This window comes from Stigmatopora argus, chromosome 4 (genome assembly GCF_051989625.1).
Source record: "Stigmatopora argus isolate UIUO_Sarg chromosome 4, RoL_Sarg_1.0, whole genome shotgun sequence".
NCBI classification, from domain to species: Eukaryota; Metazoa; Chordata; class Actinopteri; order Syngnathiformes; family Syngnathidae; genus Stigmatopora; species Stigmatopora argus.
This window is the reverse complement of record NC_135390.1, coordinates 20906703-20928099: the sequence shown is the minus strand read 5'-3', so window position 1 is coordinate 20928099 and position 21397 is coordinate 20906703. Positions and strand designations below refer to the sequence as shown.

Here is a 21397-nt window from a genome sequence, read left to right as displayed (position 1 = left end):
AAAAAAATAAAGCCAGCGCCTGGGTTTACATTGGGAAAAGGTATCGCTGCTAGTTAGCGCTAAATCCTGCTAGCTTCCCTTTTGAAAATTAACACTTCATTCAAATGTCATCTGCCAATCAGAAACCTTAAGTAAAAAAATAAGCAATAGATTGAATTCATCGCAAAATTGTCAAGTACCAGTTTTTGCCAGTTTGATAAAATACATATTTTTGAATCAACAGTCAACGATTCTTGACCTATCAAAACAATTGTGTTGGTCAACCTCGACTTCATTCCGCATTTCAACTTTTAAACCCTTCCCATCTCATTTTTAGTGCCCCGTTAACCTCCCGACCATCTGGGCTATTTATAGCCTGTCCCCTTGACACCACTGTCTGGATAAATGAGTTCACGGCACCCCGCGGCCACCTGTTGGACGCGTACATGTCCTCGCTAACGGTTAGTCCCCGTTGGGCCTCGTAATTCAATTCCTATCCGAAGCATTGCTTCGGAAGTTCTTGTACTTCACCCCCACGTTTCTGCGCTATTTATTTGTTGTTACAATGCAATATTGTCCAATAAGGTGGAAGGAAGACATGTCCGGCCAGCCGGAATCTGTAGAGGAGCAAAAAACACAAACGGTCTGTGTGTTTTTTTAATGTAGAAGTGGCCATGTTTTCCAGCATCTGGTTGTTGTTAGCGCTTGTAAATCTCCAAATGTCTCTTATTGGCTGTAGCGTGATTCATTGTTTAGTTTGAAGAAAGGAGTCAATTGTTTAAAGTAAAGTACTTTTCAGTAGCACTACGATTTTAATGAAGGATATGAAATGAAATCAACACGTTAAACGAGGTGAAACCAAGAACCTGAAGTTGTGTTTTTCACGGCTAAAGCCAGCAACGACTAAAATTTGAATTTTGGAATTTATTGGGGTTTTCCCCCCGCTTCGGGATGTCTTTGACTACTGTATTTTCTCGCCTATACGTTGTATTTGTCGCTCAAATGATGACTGAATGGAGGGTACGGCTTATATGCGCACAAATTAGATTTGACATGTACGAAATTGCAAGGTGACAAAGACGAAACGCCATAACGCCAAAACAATGCGGCCGATTCGGTCATTAATTTCAAAATAGAGAAAAGATGAAACGGATAAAATGCTAACTAAAATGTATTTTACGCCTATGAATTAAATTCAAGAAAATAAAATGAACTGTATCTTGCATAAAACGTGAAAAAACTCACTTACTTGTTCATGCCATTGCTCGCCTAGGGCGCCGCCATCTTAACTAGGGATGACAAACTAGACCGCTACGCACACACTTTTCAATTCATACAGTATCTCAGAAAAAAATAAAAAAATCTTAAAAATTTTCCCTTCAAAGTAACACATTTGTGCTCCCTATTAAAACCATGAATACGGAACTGAAAATTATGAATCAGCGGGCGGCTTATATGCGAGAAATTGTAAAATTCAACCATTTTAAGGCCATTTTAAAGGTATGGCTTATACGCGGATGCGACTAATATGCGAGAAAATACAGTAATTCCCATCCACGATCAAAGACGCCAAGCCATAGCACCTCTGTCTTTTCGAACTGTTAGCATAGCCACAAATGCCGTGCCATGTGACGCACGTCAAGACTATGAATCAGCGTGCGGCTTATACGAGAGAAATTGTCAAATTTAACCATTTTAAGGCCATTTTAAAGGTACGGCTTATACGCGGATGCGACTAATATGCAAGAAAATACAGTAATTCCAATCCACGATCAAAGACGCCAAGCCATAGCACCTCCGTCTTTTCAAACTGTTAGTGTAGCCACAAATGCCGCGCCATGTGACGCACGTCAAGACGCAAGATGGATGTCCCACTTGTCTTTGTTGTCAACACCGTGGGGTGCCAAGGGGGTGACGGAGATGAGCACACATTCAAAGACAGCTGGCCAGGGCTCCTCAAGTCCCTCGGTGACAAACACCCGGTTCTCCCCTGTGAACGCCCCATTATCACCTTCTCCATATATCCTCGGCGGGATTTAGACGGCACCCCCAGCCTCGAAACGGGCACGTCATTAAGAAAAAAAATCCGAGAAACCCAAGATGGCTTCCAGCGGAGCGGCGATTACGAGCAAAAGCTCATTTTGATTAGGAGGCAAATGAGGAGTTAAAAGTAGAAGGTGGCTTTACGAGTCCGCCATTCCTTGAAACCAAATAGTGGGGGACCCTCCGTCCCCAACATGCTTTGGACATGTCCAATAATATTTGGACTTTCGCCACCTAAAATCACCAACAGGTGTCCTCGTGATGAATCTATTTTGCCCGTGTAAACGAAAGAATTAGCTTCTACGGCGGGGAGTAAACATACTTTTGTTCCAACATAGAGCAATAAAAGGACTAACTATTAGAATTCATTAACTGAAATGTTATGCATTCATTTATTTACAACGCCACTGGGGTGCTGGAGCTTATCCCAGCGGACTTTACCATAAACTGGTCGCCAGTCAGTCGCAATGAAATGAGTTACGTAAAAAAAAGGATCCCGGATTTAAAAAGCTACTTAATAGCATAGGCTAACACCATATCGAGCTAGCTAGCGCTTGTCTATGTGCGACCAATTTAATATGCAGTCGCAATGGAAACATTGCGTTGCTATTTTTTTTTTAGACATGGCAAAGCCCCCTTTTTCCCAGAGGACCCTCTTTTTATGGTTAATTTTCTGACAATGTGAAGTTTTAACGGCAAACAATTTGGCCAGCGAAGATATTTCAGCATTAGTCGCATTATTCCCAAGACCTCCAATGCTTCTTCCTTTGACTAAATTTGGGTCGTAAGGCACCTACTTTGAAGTCTGTGCCAACAATCTGCGATGCAACGTGACCGTGGCATAACGCAAGAACGCCGGATGGTCAGTCCAGTGAGTTAAGAGGGAGAACTGTTTAGTCTAGAGGTCTCCAGAGCGAGGACCACAGGGACTGGTAAATGGGAATGCTTAAGCTTAAAGTGCAAAGCCAAATGCGCCACTCAAAAGCCTAGCGGTGCGAGAGGCCAGGTTGGCGCTGGCATTTTTCCTCTTAACGGCGTCAAATTTACGGCAGCGGCTTCAACGGGTGCCGCCGTCCGTCCGAGAGCCCACCCAGGCCACTCGCCCTATTGAACGACCCGCACTAAACGGAGGTCACGGCAGCCACGCTTCACCTTTTGCGGCATCTTCTTCGACACCTCGTAGACCTTGGCGTCGGATCGCCTGCCACTTTTGCGCCTCGGTCTTTCGGATCGGATATTTAATGGGGCTGCGAAAGGGTGCAGAGCCTGGCTGTCTGGGCCTGCTGTGCTTTTTAGGAGGTGACTATTGCAATCTTTTCGTTTTGTCGTGGTAGTAGTGGTTGGGGTTGTGTTATACATCCACTAGATAAAGAAGTAGTTGTAATAAGGGAGGTGTTATACATCAACTAGATGGAGCTGTAGTAGTAGGGGGTTGTGTTAAACATCCACTACTAGATCGAGCTGTAGTAGGAGTAGAAGTCGTAGTAGTAGTCGGAGTAGTGGTAGTCGGAGTAGTGGTAGTCGGAGTAGTGGTAGTGGTAGTCGGAGTAGTGGTAGTGGTAGTCGGAGTAGTGGTAGTGGTAGTCGGAGTAGTGGTAGTGGTAGTCAGAGTAGTAGTAGTGGTGGTAGTCGGAGTAGTAGTAGTGGTAGTCGGAGTAGTAGTAGTGGTGGTAGTCGGAGTAGTAGTAGTGGTGGTAGTCGGAGTAGTAGTAGTAGTAGTAGTGGTGGTGGTAGTCGGAGTAGTAGTAGTGGTGGTGGTAGTCGGAGTAGTAGTAGTGGTGGTAGTCGGAGTAGTAGTAGTGGTGGTGGTAGTCGGAGTAGTAGTAGTGGTGGTGGTAGTCGGAGTAGTAATAGTGGTGGTAGTCGGAGTAGTAGTGGTGGTGGTAGTCGGAGTAGTAGTAGTGGTGGTAGTCGGAGTAGTGGTGGTGGTAGTCAGAGTAGTAGTAGTGGTGGTAGTCGGAGTAGTGGTAGTGGTAGTCGGAGTAGTAGTAGTGGTAGTCGGAGTAGTAGTAGTGGTAGTCGGAGTAGTAGTAGTGGTAGTCGGAGTAGTAGTAGTGGTAGTCGGAGTAGTAGTAGTGGTAGTAGTAGTGGTAGTAGTAGTGGTAGTCGGAGTAGTAGTAGTGGTAGTCGGAGTAGTAGTAGTGGTAGTCGGAGTAGTAGTAGTAGTGGTGGTAGTCGGAGTAGTAGTAGTAGTGGTGGTAGTCGGAGTAGTAGTAGTAGTGGTGGTAGTCGGAGTAGTAGTAGTGGTGGTGGTAGTCGGAGTAGTAGTAGTGGTGGTGGTAGTAGTAGTGGTGGTGGTAGTAGTAGTGGTGGTGGTAGTCGGAGTAGTAGTAGTGGTGGTGGTAGTCGGAGTAGTAGTGCTGGTAGTCGGGGTAGTAGTAGTGGTAGTCGGGGTAGTAGTAGTAGTAGCAGTAGTTGGAGTAGTAGCAGTAGTTGGAGTAGTAGCAGTAGTCGGAGTAGCAGTAGTTGGAGTAGCAGTAGTCGGAGTAGTAGTCGTAGTGTAGTAGTAGTCGGAGTAGTAGAAGTAGTAGTTGTGTTATACATCCATTAGATGGACATCTAGTAGTAGTAGTTGTGTTATATATCAACTAGATGTAGCTGTCCTAGAGGGAATTTCATTCAATGATTCACCAATATCGATTCATAAATAAAGTGCACTGGATTACAAGGCGCACTGCTGACTTTTGCGTCTTTTAGTTGCGACTTATAGTGTGGAAAATACGGTTCTTCCAGAGTGAAAATGGTCTTCTGTGTCATCCACATTTTCTTAACGTTACAGGCAAAATGATGTTTGTCAAGTACAAATAATCACTGTAATGCCTGTCATGCTTAAATCTGCTCTCCGTTATTTTTACCAACCCGTAGCGGTGCGTGTTCGTCGATGCGCACGATACTCTGGCGGGAGTTTCTGAACCGTGCGGAAAAACACTTTAGCTCTCATCATAGCGGTGACAGAGCGATGCCATCGAGGACAGCCGTCAGCACGACAGCTGAGGTCGCCGCTCTCTTCTCTTGCCATCTGTTACACCCGTTAAAAAAAATAAAAATAAATAGAAAATACAAACTAGGCCCTACCCTTATTGAAAAGCCACTTGACTGTAAAGCAACATGGCCTAGTCTTTATCTGTGGGTTACCAAGAGTAAAATTAGACCTTGTGAAAAGCCACTCAACCTTCAATGCGGGGGTGTCTGGACTTTTGCTTTCAGTGAGCCAAAGGCGATTGAAGTACAGGAAATTCAAGTTGTGTATTGACGAATAAGCGTAGTAGTGCGTTTGTTGCTTCATTTTCCTTTACGCTTATCCCCACAACGTTCGCAGGGGTGCCGGAGCCCATATTCAGGCAATAAAGAAGTCGAGTACCGTATTTTCACGACTATACGGCGCATCGTATTTTTAGCCGCAGTGTCAGTAACGAGTGCTATTTCTGTATTTTAAACACACAAAGGACGCACCGTTTTTTTAGACGCATATATATTATATATGAATATTGAACCGCAATAGCGCTGGCTACCGGAAGCAGCCCCAGACTCTATTTCCGGTTTCCGGTGCGCAGTGACTGCTGGGATATATAGTTCTTGCACGCTACACCCACACGCTAAAAACACGTTTTTAAAAAGGCAACGGAAGCAAAACTGAGTTCGGTTGTACTTTATTTGTCCATTTTACAACTTACTCACGTCATCATCACCCACAAATCCATCAAAGTCCTCATTTTCTGTGTCCGAATTGAACAATTGCCCAAATGAGTCATCGAAAACGCTGAGTTTTATACGTTCGTCCAGGCGGCCACAATCCATTCGCAAATAGTAGCTAGCTAGTAGCTAGCGTAACTATTCCGGGGCTGTGTTCCCTGCTTCGCAAGGCTGTGTTGAAGCCGATCGCCAGGCCACAATCCATTCGCAAATAGTAGCTAGCTAGTAGCTAGCGTAACTAGCCCGGCGCTGCCTGCCACCCTTCGTCAAGCTGTGCTGATGTCGATGTATACAGGCCACAATCCATTGGTTGTATTGACAAAAGAACTACATATCCCAGCAGTCACTGCGCAGTACTTTTTCTATGGAGAAAATAGTATATAGCTATCGAGGATGGTGTACCCTATCGACTGATTTATTTTATTTTATCGTGATAACAATTTTAGTATTGGTCCATATATAAAGCGCACTGGATTATAAGGCGCCCTGTCTATTTTGGAGAAAATTTAAGACTTTTATGTGCGCCTTATAGTCGTGAAAATACAGTACATTAAGAAAGTACTTTTACGAGAAATTTAGTAAATTTCTTTGTTGTTTCTCGCCTACCCTAAACTAGGACCAGACGATTTTAAGACCGGGAATCCAAAATATCGATTAATCTCGGCAATTGGCAGTGTTATTTTTAATGGATTTTAAGATTATCAGGCACCCGCTTCAAAATATTTTTCAAGTCGTGAAGAAAATGGAGATCAGATGAGAAGAAAAACAAATCTGATCCTCATTTTGTTGTTGTTGTTTTTTCGGGCCGCACTGCCCCGCCCACTCGAAGAATTTGGTTCGCCAACTAAATTAAAGAGGTGCTTAACGTTTTACGCCCAAGCAGCTGCGGATTTTTGCAAGTTGACACTCTTCATCCGAGCAGACGCGAGCGGTCGCCGGCGGTCGCTCGGTGTTACGCGGCGCATTTCAACTTTTTATGAAGTCACGCTAGCTTTTTTTTTTGCTTGTTATGGAAACAAAGTGAGTGTATTGGAACAGCGCTGATGGTTTTATGGGGTTCGAGCTAATGCTAATTGTCAGAGAACAATGCACTTTTGTTCCTGCTAATGAAACGTCACTTGTTTGTTGCCCTTGTTTCCCCTTTTTGAGGGATTGAAGTGAACTTTTTGTTCAGCTAAAAAGAAACACATGTCTTCATATTCAGGCACACAACCAATAGCGTAGCAGGGAACATCTAAAGTTGAAAACAAACAACAATCAAAGCAGCACTGTGTATAAATAAAGCGGGACCCCGGGTAAACCCAAATTGGCATACCACGGTTAGTCACAAAAACACATTGGCTTTTTTTGGGGTCATTCTCTGAATAACGTGCATGGCATCCTGTTTAAAAGTAGGATTGACGAAAAGCGCTTTTTTTGGGGCTCGGCTTGCTTTGGGAAGAACTAAGGTCAACTTTGAGATGTTCCGCAACCCACCCATTGACCTGTCTTTTATTTGGATTGTCAACATTGGACTGGGGAAGCAAAAAAAGGTTTTACAGTAATCCCTCGAATATCGCGGCTTCAACTTTCACGGTTTCACTACATGGCAGATTTTCTTCTCGGGGAATTTTTTCCTTTTCTTTTTTTTTAAAGTTCATAAAAATGTGAAAATCCATGCTGAAACTCGCAAGCCACTTCCCTGTCCTTCACTTGCTACTCTAGGACTCAGCACTGAAGTAAAACATAAATAAAAAAAATATATATATATATTGTATTTTCACGACTATACGGCGCATCATATTTTTAGCCGCAGTGTCAATAACGAGTGCTATTTCTGTATTTTACACACACACACACAGGACGCACCGTTTTTAAAGACGCAGCCAGGCATGGCAAAACATACACCAGCTTAAACATACGGACACACACTAAAAACACGTTTTTAAAAAGGCAACGGAAGCAAAACTGAATTGGGTTGTACTTTATTTAGCCATTTTACAATGTACTCACGTCATCATCACCCACAAATCCATCAAAGTCCTCATTTTCTGTGTCCGAATTGAACAATTCTCCAAATAAGTCATCGAAACAACTGCCACAACAATTGCATATCAGTTCGGAAACCAAAAACACCTGCGTAAGGTGTAGCAAGCAGTAAGCATAATAATTTTCATACAAGGTGAGCGACCGAGCGACAGTATTTTTAAACAATATGCAAGTATTTTCAGAAGTTGATTCATTTATCGCCATCTGCCGGAATCCAAGTCAAAGCAATTTAAGAGTCCTTCACAGATATTCATTGCGAACTCAGATCAACAGTCCTCGGCCCGGAATTTGGTGACGTGTCAGGTCAATAGTCGTGAAAACAATTAAATCAATTAAATGTCCTCGAAACCAGCTGTGGGGGGGGAGTGTCCTTGTTATATCGAGCTTCCGTCTGCTTCGTAAGAATGTTTTAATAATATGCACATATTCCAATGCACAAATATAATTATATCCCAGAATAACCCCAACATTCCCCCGTTTTTATTATATGCTTGCTATTAATTCATTTAGAAAGGACAAAGGAGGCAACATTTCCGTTGGCTGCTTTAATTCTACCGGCATAGTCTCTTTCTTGCACGGCTGGTCTGAAAAAGAAAGAACAAAATCATTTTCGCCCAATTCGTTCTCGGAATTACCGCGCTCCTGGAATTCACTGCTCTCTTCAGTACGTTTCATCAGCAGAGGATATAATTCGTGTAATTAAGAATTTGTAGGGGCAATCGCAGTGGTTATAAGTCGTCTTAGCAAGGGGCGTAAGCAGGGGATAAGACAGGGGTAGGGAACCTATGGCTCGGGAGCCATATGTGGCTCTTTTGATGGGTGTATATGGCTCTCTGCTAACTTGTGTGATAAAATATGGGAACCGCTGGTGAGAGACCACCTAAGCCCCGACCGAACGCACCAATGGGAGCGTCACACTGGCGCCGACACTATCTCTAGCGCCTTTTTAATTATAATTTTTCTTCATTATACTCTTTTGCATGCATACTCTCATTGATACTCATTGATTAGCGACCGTGAAAAATATTCTTAAAAGAATTCAGAGACTTTTTTTACTTTCAAAGTGGCAAATGATTAATAAATGCACACATATTTTTACTGTTAAATTCTGAGTATGGCTCTCAATGAATAATGTTTGAAAATATGAATTGTTTATGGCTCTCTTCGTCAAAAAGGTTCCCGACCCCTGGGATAAGACAACACCCACACAATGTCAAAGGGCTGGCGCTAGAGGTGACTGTGTAGTTCCCTTTTAAAAAACAGTGCATTCAGCCAAAACACCTTCTCCGTCCGTGCCGTGACCCTACATGAACTCCCTCCCGTCTCTGAAACTCTGCACCAATCATCTGAATTCAAACGGTTAAAATCTTCTGGAAAAAAAACATAAGCCTTTGCAGTGCAGACTCACTTGTCGCAACGACCACGATGGCGACCAGCAGCGCCAAGCAGATCACGCTCAGGATCGTGCATAGGATGCATAAAGCCTTGGCATTGCATTGGGCTTTTTTTTCTGACGGGAGACAAACACATTAGTTGAAGTGGGAGACAAAATAATTGTAGATAGGGGTGCCAAACTCAGTTGGGTTCGTGGGCCACATTAATAATAATAACAGTGTATATGTTTGAGTTCAAGATAGATGAATAACTATTAAAGTATCAAAATGTGTGGCTATACAGAGATTACGTGTGCAAGAAATATGGTTTATATAAAATAGTAAATTTAAGAAAAGAGCTACCTATGAATCTGCAAAAATTTAGGTGCAAAACATGATCCCACAACTTCTGCTATTTTTCATCTTGTGATCTGATGATCTTTTTTCAAGGAACCCGAGTTCTTTAAAGCGGAACAGTCACACCGTACAATCATATATATATATATATATATATATATATATATATATATATATATATATATATATATATATATATATATATATATATATATATATATATATATATATATATATATATATATATATATATATATATATATATATATATATATATATATATATATATATATATATATATATATATATATATATATATATATATATATATATATATATATATATATATATATAAAATAAAATTATTTCTTGGGGAAACAAAATATATATATATATATATATATATATATATATATATTTTGTTTCCCCAAAAAATAATTTTATTTATTTAGCCAACCTCGGGACAAAGAGAAAAAATAAAATTATTTTTTGGGGAAACAAAATATATATATATATATATATATATATATATATATATATATATATATATATATAGTTGTTTTTTTTTGTTTCCCCAAAAAATAATTTTATTTTTTCTCTTTGTCCCAAGGTTGGCTAGCAACCAAAATTCTATCCTTATGAAGGTAATCAAACCAGATGAATAAAGGAACGTATTTTAAAGCGATATTATGCAATTGAGTCTATATACCTGTTTGCGAAATGCTGGCATAGATATCCTCATGTGGCTTTTCTAATGCAGAATAGTGACTTGGTCCAGCTTCTTCTTCTGTGTCCAAAGCAAAAAAATAAGAGCACTCATTTTAGTTGACCCAACAGGTCATTTTCAAGCAATAAAAGTACATTCCATTCTTGTTTGTTAGGGAAAAAAATGATAATAACCAGGTCAAACCTTCATCCAAATTCAATGTGTGGTGCTAAGTCACAAAAATGAATGTTTTTACTTACCATTTGGACCTTCTGTAAGTAAATACAGATTCCTTTCTCCATTAACCTCGTCTGCATTTTCCTCCTTATTTGGTATATTTTTTGTGTGGATCTTTTGCATATCCATTATTCCTTTTTTCCCTGGGGCTAACTTTCTCTTACCAGTACTCACTGGGGACAAAAGACTATTAAAATGGGAGGGAAGAAATGCGACAAAAAGTTTTTATCTCAGATTTGTCCAATCAGAGAGAAAAGAAAATAAGCAGAAGTATATATTAAAAATTTCGACTGAATATTTCCCCTTATTTCGATTCTCTAATTTGCAGCAAAGAACCAAAAATATGAAAAAAAAATCCGCTTTGTTAGGCTTTTAACAACTTTATTAGCCACAAAAAGTGCATGATTGCCGATTTATAAAAATAAATCTCAAAACCAGGACCAAGCCTGCATAGCATTTGCCGTAATGTTCAGAATCATATCTCACAGATGAAAAAATGTTTGTGGTTACAATTTGACACCATCAAGCTGCTGCCCGCGGATTCACTGCTGTTCAGAACAACACAATTTCCTAATGACCGTTTCCAGGCCCAGTACAGACGCTCCCCTACTTACGAACGAGTTACGTTCCAAGCGATTGTTCATAAGTTGAATTTGTTCGAAAGTTGAGTCAGTGCTATTTTTCCCCCCACAGTGCCAAAATAATTTTATTTTTTCTCTTTGTCCCCTGAGCTTGGCTAGCAACCAAAATTCGATTTTATACTTTCGTCCAGGCGGCCACAATCCATTCGCAAATAGTAGCTAGCGTAACTTTTCCAAGGCTGTCTTCCATGCTTCGTAAAGCTGTGTTGATGCCGATGGCCAGGCAGGCCACAATCCACTCGCAAATAGTAGCTAGCTATTAGCTAGCGTAACTATTCCAACGCTGCTTCCATGCTTTGCAAGGCTTTGTTGATGCCGATCGCCAGGCCACAATCAATTTGCAAATAGTAGCTAGCTAGTAGCTAGCGTAACTAGCCCGGCGCTGCCTGCCACCCTTCGTCAAGCTGTGCTGATGTCGATGTATACAGGCCACAATCCATTGGGTGTATTGAAAAAAAGAACTCTATATCCCAGCAATCACTGCGCAGTACTTTTTCTACGGGGAAAATAGTAGAGTCGGGGGCTGCTTGCCGTAGTTGTGAGAGCTGTAGAGGATGGTGTACCCTATCGACTGATTTATTTTATTTTATCGTGATAACAATTTTAGTATTGGTCCATATATAAGGCGCACTGAAAATTGAAGACTTTTATGTGCGCCTTATAGTCGTGAAAATACGGTATGTTTTTTAAATAGGGGTGACCCTGCTTCACGTTTTTTTGTTTATCGCGGCCATGTCTTTCTACATTAACCGCGATAATCGAGGGATTACTGTACATATTTTCTTTTAGGAAATGATATCTCATAGTCATTTCAGGATTCCTCTACCATTTGCAGCTCTGTAGTTTTGTATTAAGTGAAACAATGAAACAAGTCAAAATAATACCAAATCAGGACAACATTTTTGGGTCGTTTTTTATATGTACAAATACAGTACACAAGTTCAGCGTTCGATCCCCGGTGGGTCCTCACCGTGTGGAGTTTGAATGTAATCCCCTTGCGTGGATTTTCTCCAGGTACTCTGCTTTCCTCCCACATCCCAAAAACGTGCATGCTAGGCTAGCTGGCTAAAAGTCTAAAATTGCCTTAGCAAGAGATAGGTTGACCTTTGTCACCTTGTAGCTTGTGATTGGGTGGCCACGATTCAGGGTGTCTGTCCCACGCCTGGTGCCTGTCGTTAGCTGGGGTAGGCTCCAGCACCCCCCGCGACCCTTGTGTCTGTGTCGCCAGGGAATTAAGAATTGTTCTTCGGAGAATCACCATTTGTTTTTTTTTATACAACAACTCAGCAGTTTTTTTTTTTTTTTCCCACTCCAAATCCTTCTTTCTGTTTACAGTCCGTGTCCTTCAATACTTTTCTGGCGTTCTAACAAAAGACGCTCAGTGTTGCTCTTCCATCCGCTTTGGCTTTTGGCGACCAGTTCGGAATGAACGGCGTCTACTTGGCCGCCCTCGACGTGAAAATTGTCCTCCATCTGCTATTTCTTCCACTCGGGCAAAGCAGGAAACCCGGTGGCGAGAAGGCGCGTCCGGTAGCCGGCCAATGAAAATGGCTCTCTGCCAATGTGCAAAGTCATTGGAAGTTAGCTAGCGGCCGCAAGCAAGGAAGTTGCCGTGACGTGCCAGAGCGTATTATAATACAAAGTGTAACTTGACGTACAGTTGACTGACTCGCCCTTCCTTTTACGGGTTGCCAGATGTCCTTTTTTTCTGTCTTTTTGCCAGGCTTAAAAGAGCTGCGGATCATTGAGCGAATCATCCAAAATGACAAATCTTGACGTCAGACGTTTTGATGTGATCTATTGCCGTGACTCTTACCCAAAAAAAAAGTGTTAGCGTAACGCTGTTAGCCACGGATTGCTAAATCTTTAATCAAAGTGAGACCTTTCATTAGACATAAACACCGATGAAATAACAGAACAAGCTAAACTTCAGCTAGTGCTAGCGTTATGTTTAGCAATATGCTTTTGCTAGCCGTTTTTTAAAGGGTGAATGTATTTAAGACTATGTGACGAATTAATGTTATTAACATTATTTTTTTCATCTTGTTGCAATTCTGTCCGTCAGGCTCAGCTTTATCTTTTTTTTTTCACGGACAGTGGAAAAATCTCGACATTCTGTCTTCATTTAAACTTCTTTTGGCGTTTCTGTAGGAGAAAAAAAATGATCTCATTTTAAATCCCATTCAGACGTTTGCCAGGGGAAAATGCCTTTGAATAGAACTACTGTTCTGCTGTCTTCTCCGTCCTATGAGACGCTCCGCTTCTGCGGGTCTTGGTTTTCCTCCAGGTTTCGGTTTTAGTGGCATTTCCCTTCTACATTTTTTTTTCTTCTTTTCTCTCTTTTCTGCCTTTGCAGTGACATGCCCAGGCTGTCAGAACGCTCTTTTACATACAGATATAACATAGCGCCGTCCTGTCGTTGACCCTCTCGTTACATGGCATGTTCTTTTTGGACGGCTTCCCACCAGAGAGCGAGTCCACGTCCCCTCCGAGGCTTTGCGAAGGCTCAGGCCGCTCTAAGGCTTTCGAGAATAGCAAAAGCGACACCCTACACCGCCACGATTTGGCCCGCCACTCACAAAAAGATTAAATGCTGGAATGGTGCGATCCAATGGGGGTCTGAGGAGGAACTTGACCTTCTCTCAAACTCTTTCACCATTTTTTTCCAAAGAACTACAATCCATCTTTTTACTGGTCAGCCTGTGTCTATCCGTCAGGATCATTCTCTAGACCGGACGCCTTTATTTTAGGCCCCAAAAATTCAAAGATGAAAGAAAGATGAACATCTACAGCCCATTTAACTGAGTTGGACAGTCTGTTATTGTCAATTGCAGGCAATAAGTTCATTTTACATCACTTCCTGGTCATTTTAGGGTACTTCGGGGACATTTTGGACAATTTCTCATTGGTTTTTGAGGGTCTTCCGGAAGAATTTTTGTTCTCTGGTTGGCTCCTGTTGATTTTTCACCATTTTCAAGTGACTTCTTGTTGGTTTGGGGGGTATATTAGTTTCGAATGAGCGAATGTGACTGCAGAGCTAAGTACACGTGATCAAACAACTTACAAAAATCTGGTTTTGTGGGGGAAAAATGAAAGCACTTACCGTATTTTCTGGACTATAAATCGCACCGGCCGAAAAATGAATAATTAAGAAGGAAAAATATATATATAAGTCGCGTTTTGGGGGGAAATTTATTTGATCAAATCCAACACCCAGAACATACATGTCATCTTGAAAGGCAATTTAAAATTAAAATAAGTGTACGGTATACTAACATTACATGACTGACATGTCTAACATATTTCTTATTGCGTAACATATTAAGAGTTATTCAGATAACTCTAGCAAAAGTTGTTTTTATAAATTACCGGCAATGTCAACCTAGAGCACCCTCTTGCGATTTAGTGTGACAATAACTTGTGAAATGATATAATATGTATGAAAAAAACTGCGATTGATAATCCGAAAAATATGGTAGTTCTCTACGTACAGTGTGAAAGTTACACAGCGGCGGTCAAGCAAAACAATCCCGCTGGGGGCCGGATTGGACCTCATACTGGGCCATTTCTGGCCCGCGGGCCGCACATTTGGCACAACTGCTCTAGACAATAAAATGGGTCTTGTGGATGTCGAATCTAGGTCTCACAACAGTAGAGAGAAAATGGACCAGCAGTGTCCCCTGCAATTGGGGGCCTACCAATTCAGGATGTCCCTTGTCCACTGGGATAGGCTCCGGCACCCCCTGCCGATCTTGTGAAGATAGGAGCTATGGAAAATGAATGAGAATCTGCAATTTTTTTTCCAGAAATTTTTCGATGAGATTGAGCCAAGGGTTTTCCTCAAGGCTGGAGCGCCAAAAGAATATAGACTTGGCAAGAATGCACATAAAGGGCTCCCAAACAGTATTTATTTTAATGTAACCCGCTGGAATGCCAAAAACTTGTTAAGGGTTTCTATTATTCCGCACGCTTGCAACATTTTTTCACCTTAAACAAGGGTGCCAAGCTCTGATTGCGGAGATGGTTCCCTCAAAAAATGTGCTTTTTTAAACCCTCCAGTGTCACGAAACCACTAAAACCCAGATTTGTTGTACTTTTTATGTTTATTTGCGCGTTTGTAGGATTCTCGGGGTGATCGCACAAGTCGAACATTCAGTCCACCGGCGCTCGGCTCGGTCTTGGGGTTATTTGCGGTTTTTACGAGCAGCTGATCAGGAAGAAGTTTGGAACCCCCCAAAGGTTGCACTTTCCTCCCCAAGCAATTCTCACTCAACAATGTTGAGCCAGTGCCATTTTAAAACCAGATGAACAGCACATGTTATTTTGTTTTGGTGGCAAGACAATACGCTCTTGTGCAAAAGTGGCGCAACGACTTGGTTTTAACCACAATCTCAGTTTTAAACTCTACCACGCCTTGGCCTCGTTTTAGGGGAAAATCACTTGGTTATGATTAGCGTTAGCATTGTCTTGATCGGAAAATTACCAAAAATGCCAGTCGGGCGGGATAAAGTAATACCTCAACATGTGAGCAATTTGAGATACGAGTACAATTTTGAGCAAATCATTGGCACTGTCTTTCTGGTCGCAACTCCCTCGTGTAATGTCTCTACGAGCACTGGGCGGAGCGTTGCATTTTTTTCAGTGTTTATTTTCCCCGTTAGTCAGTGCGAATGGCGGAGCTTGTTCGCTAATACGAGAGGAGTATATACTACTTCTCGTTGGCAAGTGGTTGTGTGTTATCCTATTGTGAGGACATTTGTGTGCATCATTTTGGGAAGATTTTGAAGGGAAGACAAAAGCAAACAACCCTTGATAGGTTGCATCTGAAAGTCAGGGTGGAGGCGGGGCCAATAGAGGCAAACCCGGGAGAAGAAAAGTATCAACATTTCAAACAAAATTAGAATTAAGTTTAGTGTAAGGTTATATTAAACTTATTTTTGAGTGTGTCTGCATCGTAATCCAAGTTCATTTTAAAAAAAATGTTATGTTACAAGCACGTTGCCGTGCAAAAAGTTGTTTTTAATTCATTTCTATGGGAAACGTTGATTTGAGTTACGAGTAAATTGACATACGAGCTCAGTCCTGGAATGCATTAAGCTCGTATCTCGAGGTACCACTGTATCCCATTTTTTTTTAATGTTGTATTTTTCCGTCGTTTTTGGGGGGACGACGGTTAAACCCAAAAAGTGAGTTGCCCAAAAATATGATTAAAGAGAAACGCAAGGCGACGTGAACATCTTCAAATGTTTTCCTGATCGCCAGCAGGCTTTGTGCAGCTGGCTCACAAATGACTCATCCTTTGCCCACACCCCATCAAATTTGCATGGCCCATCTGTCTCGTATAATTAGCGCAAACGTTGACGCCATCAAAAATCTTTTGACAACTTTGAGTCACTGCATTTAAACCCGCCATCTCTCCTTTAAAAAAAAAAAAAGTCCCAACATGCATTTGATATCGACGTGTGGTGTCGTTCTTAGTCACTTCCCGACTTTAAATTCTCTTTTCTGCCTTCCCGTAGACACGAACGAGGCCTCGGGGTGGATCCGACGTCCGTACGTAGGTACGTAGCTACGTTGCATCTGGAGACAATTCCACAACAGCGGGACTTACAAAGTTCCGTTCCCTTCCGGAACATCAAGAGACTTCCCGTTGGCTGGGATTTACATCCCAGATGAGTTGAAGCAGGTTGGTTTGGAAAGTTAAATTAAAAAGTGTACTGACATCTGAGCCGAAAGAAACTAGAAATTAAAATATATATTTTTTAAAAGTCTCCCCTGGGTACTTCTTTCCTCTGATCCATGGGTGTCAAGATCATTTTTAGTCGTAGTTTCAGTTTCATCCGACCGTTATGTCTTCCAACAAGGCTGCCAAAATTAATCGATGAATAAATTACCAGATTTTCCGATCGTGCTGATCGATAGATCATTTTTGGACATTAGTACACGTGTCAAAGTGGCGGCCCGGGGGCCAAATCTGGCCCGCCGCATCATTTTGTGTGGCCCGGGAAAGTAAATGATGAGTGCCCACTTTCTGTTTTAGGATCAAATTAAAATGAAGAGTATAGATGTATATTACATTTCCTGATGTTCCCCCTTTTGAATCAATAATTGTCATTTTTTTATATATTTTTTTCTGTGTTTTTAGTTCAAAAATCATTTTGTAAAATCTAAAAATATATTATAAAAGTTAAAATTAACATTGTTTTAGATCTATAAAAACTGAATTTTCAGGGATTTTAATCCAGTTCTTTACATCCATTTATAAAAAAAAAAAATCTAAATATTATATCTAAAATGTTCCGGCCCACGTGAAATCAAGTTGACGTTAAAGCAACCCGAGTCTGACACCCTTGCGTTAGTACAAATGTTCTGCAATGATTGATTTAAAAAGGGGAAACTCAAGAAATATTCCCTATACATTTATAATCTTCATTTGAATTTGATCATAAAAGAGAAAGTCGGCACTCTTCATTTTTCTTTCTCGGACCACATAAAATGATGCGGCGGGCCAGATTTTGACCCCCGAACCGCCACTTTGATTCGCTTTTTGAAGAAAAATGCTTGCGCTTTTTTCACTGGTGTTCATGCAAATGGTCTCAGATGGTCTTTTTATGAAAATGTTTTTTTGTTTTTTTCAGTTTGACTCTCTTGACTTTCTGGTGGCAGCAGATTTTTTTCTGCCACGACGGCGTTGACAACTCAGGGTTGTACGTGATGCTACTTTCAAATCCCCCCTTGGCTGACCCCCGTAAGGTAGGTGTCATTTCCCCCCCCTGTCTTAGTTTCATTCTAACACGCTTGCTAGCATGGACTGATGGAATTTTGTGGCTTTAAACATGCGAGTCAAATGTGCGTGAAATTCCAATTCGTCATAAAAGCTTCATGTAAACAAAAAGACCCCATTAGGTGGAAAAAATCGCACATCAGCTGCTTATAAAAATAGAATATGCTTAAAATATAACTTGAAAAAAATTAGAAGTAAAAGTTGATTTATTCATATACATTGTGTTAATAACAAATAAACAGCATAGCATAGTATTGAATTGAATGCTTTTATTGTCATCATATAACAAGATTTAAAGTGTTGTAGTGCACAATTAACAACAACAAAATAGACAAATAGATAATCAATAAATATTAAATAAATAAAAATAAGTAGTCCAAGTTTTTTTTTAAATTAAATTTAAAAAGTCATGTCCGGTTAAGGTCATTCTAAAATATTCCTCATTACAATAACAATGTGCAATATCTTAGATTGCGCAATATTTTAGAATGACCCTCCCCGGACGTGACTTTTTAAATGACTTATTTATGTTTTTACTGGGAAACACGCACTTTGTGGAGTAGCACCGCCAATTTCGTTATATACGCAGATGTTGTATAATGACGATAAAGACTTTTGATTTGATTTGATAGTAAAAAGTCTTGATTAGGTCCTAGGGTCAGATTGTGTGTTGAGTATAGTGACAACTCTTGCCAAGAAACTGTCCTAGAGTCTGTTTGTCTTGGCTGTTATGGCTCTGTGGTGCCTTGTGTGTTGTCTTTTATGATGCTCTCTGCCCTTCTAAGGCACCAGGATTTGTAGATGAGGGAGGTTGTCTCGGGTTTCACTGAGTTTGTTTTTATGATACAGTAAGTAGTAAGTGCATTCCCACTCAGCTCAGAAATAGCACTAACGAAAAGAAGAATGTGCTAGAAGCTTTCGAAGCACTTTCAAAGCACTTTTGAAGCGCTTTCGAAGCGCTTTCATACAAGTGGCTAGCACTCGTGAGCACAATGGTGTGTTGTGTTCAAGTGCTGCTTCACAAGGGTAGGACAAATGAATTTCCCTGACCACGAACGTGACTCATCATCAAGCAGAGTTTGAAAAGGGCTTGTCACTCAAGTACTTGTGACCTGCCTGTCATTCGTTGATGACCTTAGACGCCAATTTTGTCAAATGGATTGGACGTCGATCGATGCTCGGTGATAGATTTATTATTAATACAATTTAATCAAACATGGAGACATCTTTAAACATACACTGGCTACAACTTGCAAGGAGAATTACTCCCAACTCGCCGTCGTTCAAGAGGATTCTGAAGAGCGGCATCCTCCTCTGTCCATTTAGTCACTCCTAATTCAAAACATCTAAGGTAATATGATTCAACAATTGCATAAGCTAACCGAATAACACCATCGAGGTCAAAAAACAACTGCCACAACAATCTCATATTAGATCGAAATCAACAACACCTGCGTAAGAATTTGCACAAGTAAGTATACAATGTGACCCGAGCGGATCGGAAACCAAAACAACTGCGTAAGAATTTGCAGAATAAGCATAATAATTTCTTTATAAGGTAAACAGAGCAGCCGTATTTTTAAACAATAATGCGATTATCGCCATCTGCCGGCGTCCAAGTCAAAGCAATTTATGAGTCCCTTGTAGATCTTCATTGCCAACTCAGATCAACAGTCTGTCTCGGCCTGGAACAAGGTGTCCTGTTCAGTCAATAGTCCTGAAAACAATTAACTGGCCTCGAAAGCAGTTGTGGGGGAAAGTGTCCTCGTGTTTACTTTGTCCCAACATAAAGCACAAATTAATTTATAGCTTCATTACCTATTAAAATGCTTAATGAACATATACTAACATCCCAGAATAAATCCAACAGAGCTAAATTTGTCTTTCACCCAGAAAGACAAACGTAGAAGTTGACGACGGCAGATGCGTCATACTGAACCACCGCCACGGTGACTTATGCTTGGGAAATGTGGCGCCTTGTTCTCGTTGTGGCCACAAACGAGTAGCGTCAGTCCCCCCCCCAACACGACAGAAAGTAGCTGCGTCGTGGCGTCTTGATGTGGTCAAAGACGGTGGCCTCGGTCCAAGGACCGAGGGGGGAAAAGCCGTCAAAAGCGGTCCCTCCCCAAACCGACATCTAGTCGGCCAGTCTCGGAAACGCACCACTCGCGTTAACCGCCAGAGATTCCATTTCCTGTCCCGGAGCGGAGAGGGCCCAAAGGCCCGACCGCCATTTTGGCTCGGTGTCGCTCCAGTTGTGTTCTCCCGCCAGCTGAAAATAGCCGCCAATGGCCGAGCGGGGAGGAGCTTCTTAAATGGTCAAATGTGCAGATTTAGTGGCCACTTCCTGGCATCGACGCCGCCTCGTGGGAACACCTGAGCCGAGATTGGACAGCAATTGTGAAAGGGAAAGGCCACTTTAGTGTGTGCTTAGCATTCACCACATGTACTTTAATGCCCACTGGCTGCGGATTCCTCTTTTATTAGGATTCCGGCCAATTGAGGGAAAGCTCGGCACGACTCCGATGCGCCTCCTCGCTAAAAATAGAGTTCTATAATCCGTCCCCCTCGCTTTTCAATGTGCATTAGCCGGTTGAGTTGAGCACTCGTTGGAGTCGTATGACGCTACGTCCAATAGGCGATGTTGCTATCTGTAACGCAAGTAGTTTTTGGACTGAAGTTTTTTGTCTCAGGCTGGGACACATTGCCGTTGCTTTTGTCACCGTAGTTGAGAAGGAAGGTCGGCAGGATGGTTTCCAAAACATACAGTGTTGGCAGGCTACTTCCTGGTTTGTGGAGGATGAGTAACAGATGGCGTTGAAACTATTGGGTTTTCATGTTTGACAATCAAAAAGTCAAAATTGCGCTCCAAAAATAGTTGCGAAAGGGAAAAAAAATACATTTAAAGAATATGGCTTTTTTGGTGTATTTTGTGAGCGTGGACATTTTTTTTAAATTGCACTTACAAAAAACGTTTCCTTCCTTAATGGGCAATTGATTATTTTTAGTCATTTTGAAAATAGTAAATATTATTTTTTTTAAATAGTTATAATTAAGTCTAAATGGATTGAAAGATGCTAAATGTCCAATGGGGGCCTTGTAAGTTTCAGGGGAAAAATGTTAACTTGTGCATGAAAATAAAATTAAATATTATAATAAATATAATAAAAACTATACAAAAAGAACAATTACAATTATGAATCTCCAAAATAAGTCCACTTTTATCTAAAAGATAATTGTGTTTACTCCAAGAAAAATCTTTTGCTTACTGTTTATCTTTTTTTAATAAAACATGACCTAAAATAACTTGCTCGTATTTAAAAATCTTTAATAAATAAAAATACCAAAATAGTCATTGCGTTTCCTAGCAACTTTTCTTCAAATGTTTTCTTTCTCCAATTACTGTTCTTGTACTAAATTAAGTATTTGGAATCATTGTTTAAGTTTAAAAAAAATCCAAGACAGACTGAACATCTTTGTCTTTATTAATATAAGACTTTTCAGCGCAGCTCAAAATATGTACACGCACAAATCAGTCCTATGGCAAATGAGCAAA

The 21397-nt window shown here is 41.0% G+C and overlaps 1 protein-coding gene and 2 long non-coding RNA genes across 5 annotated transcripts in view; 1 reads left to right on the top strand and 2 right to left on the bottom strand.

Annotated features, from left to right (window-relative positions):
- Window positions 1-16740, top strand: part of LOC144072988 (uncharacterized) — a 46842-nt gene extending 30102 nt beyond the window's left edge. Inside the window, exon 3 of the long non-coding RNA XR_013299987.1 lies at window positions 16577-16740. This is a non-coding gene — a long non-coding RNA (uncharacterized LOC144072988). The remainder of the gene's footprint in view (window positions 1-16576) is intronic.
- Window positions 8951-10596, bottom strand: LOC144073680 (uncharacterized). The gene is made up of 3 exons (XR_013300147.1): window positions 10440-10596; window positions 10183-10260; window positions 8951-9253 (listed from the first exon to the last, which is right to left on the bottom strand). It is a non-coding gene; the product is annotated as an uncharacterized LOC144073680 (long non-coding RNA).
- Window positions 16741-21308: 4568 nt separating the features above from the next.
- Window positions 21309-21397, bottom strand: part of map7d1a (MAP7 domain containing 1a) — a 45595-nt gene continuing 45506 nt past the window's right edge. For all 3 annotated transcript variants that reach the window (XM_077598990.1, XM_077598991.1, XM_077598989.1), the window contains one exon: window positions 21309-21397. This exon is cut by the window's right edge and continues 364 nt beyond it. The gene's annotated coding sequence lies outside the window, so the exon portion shown is untranslated.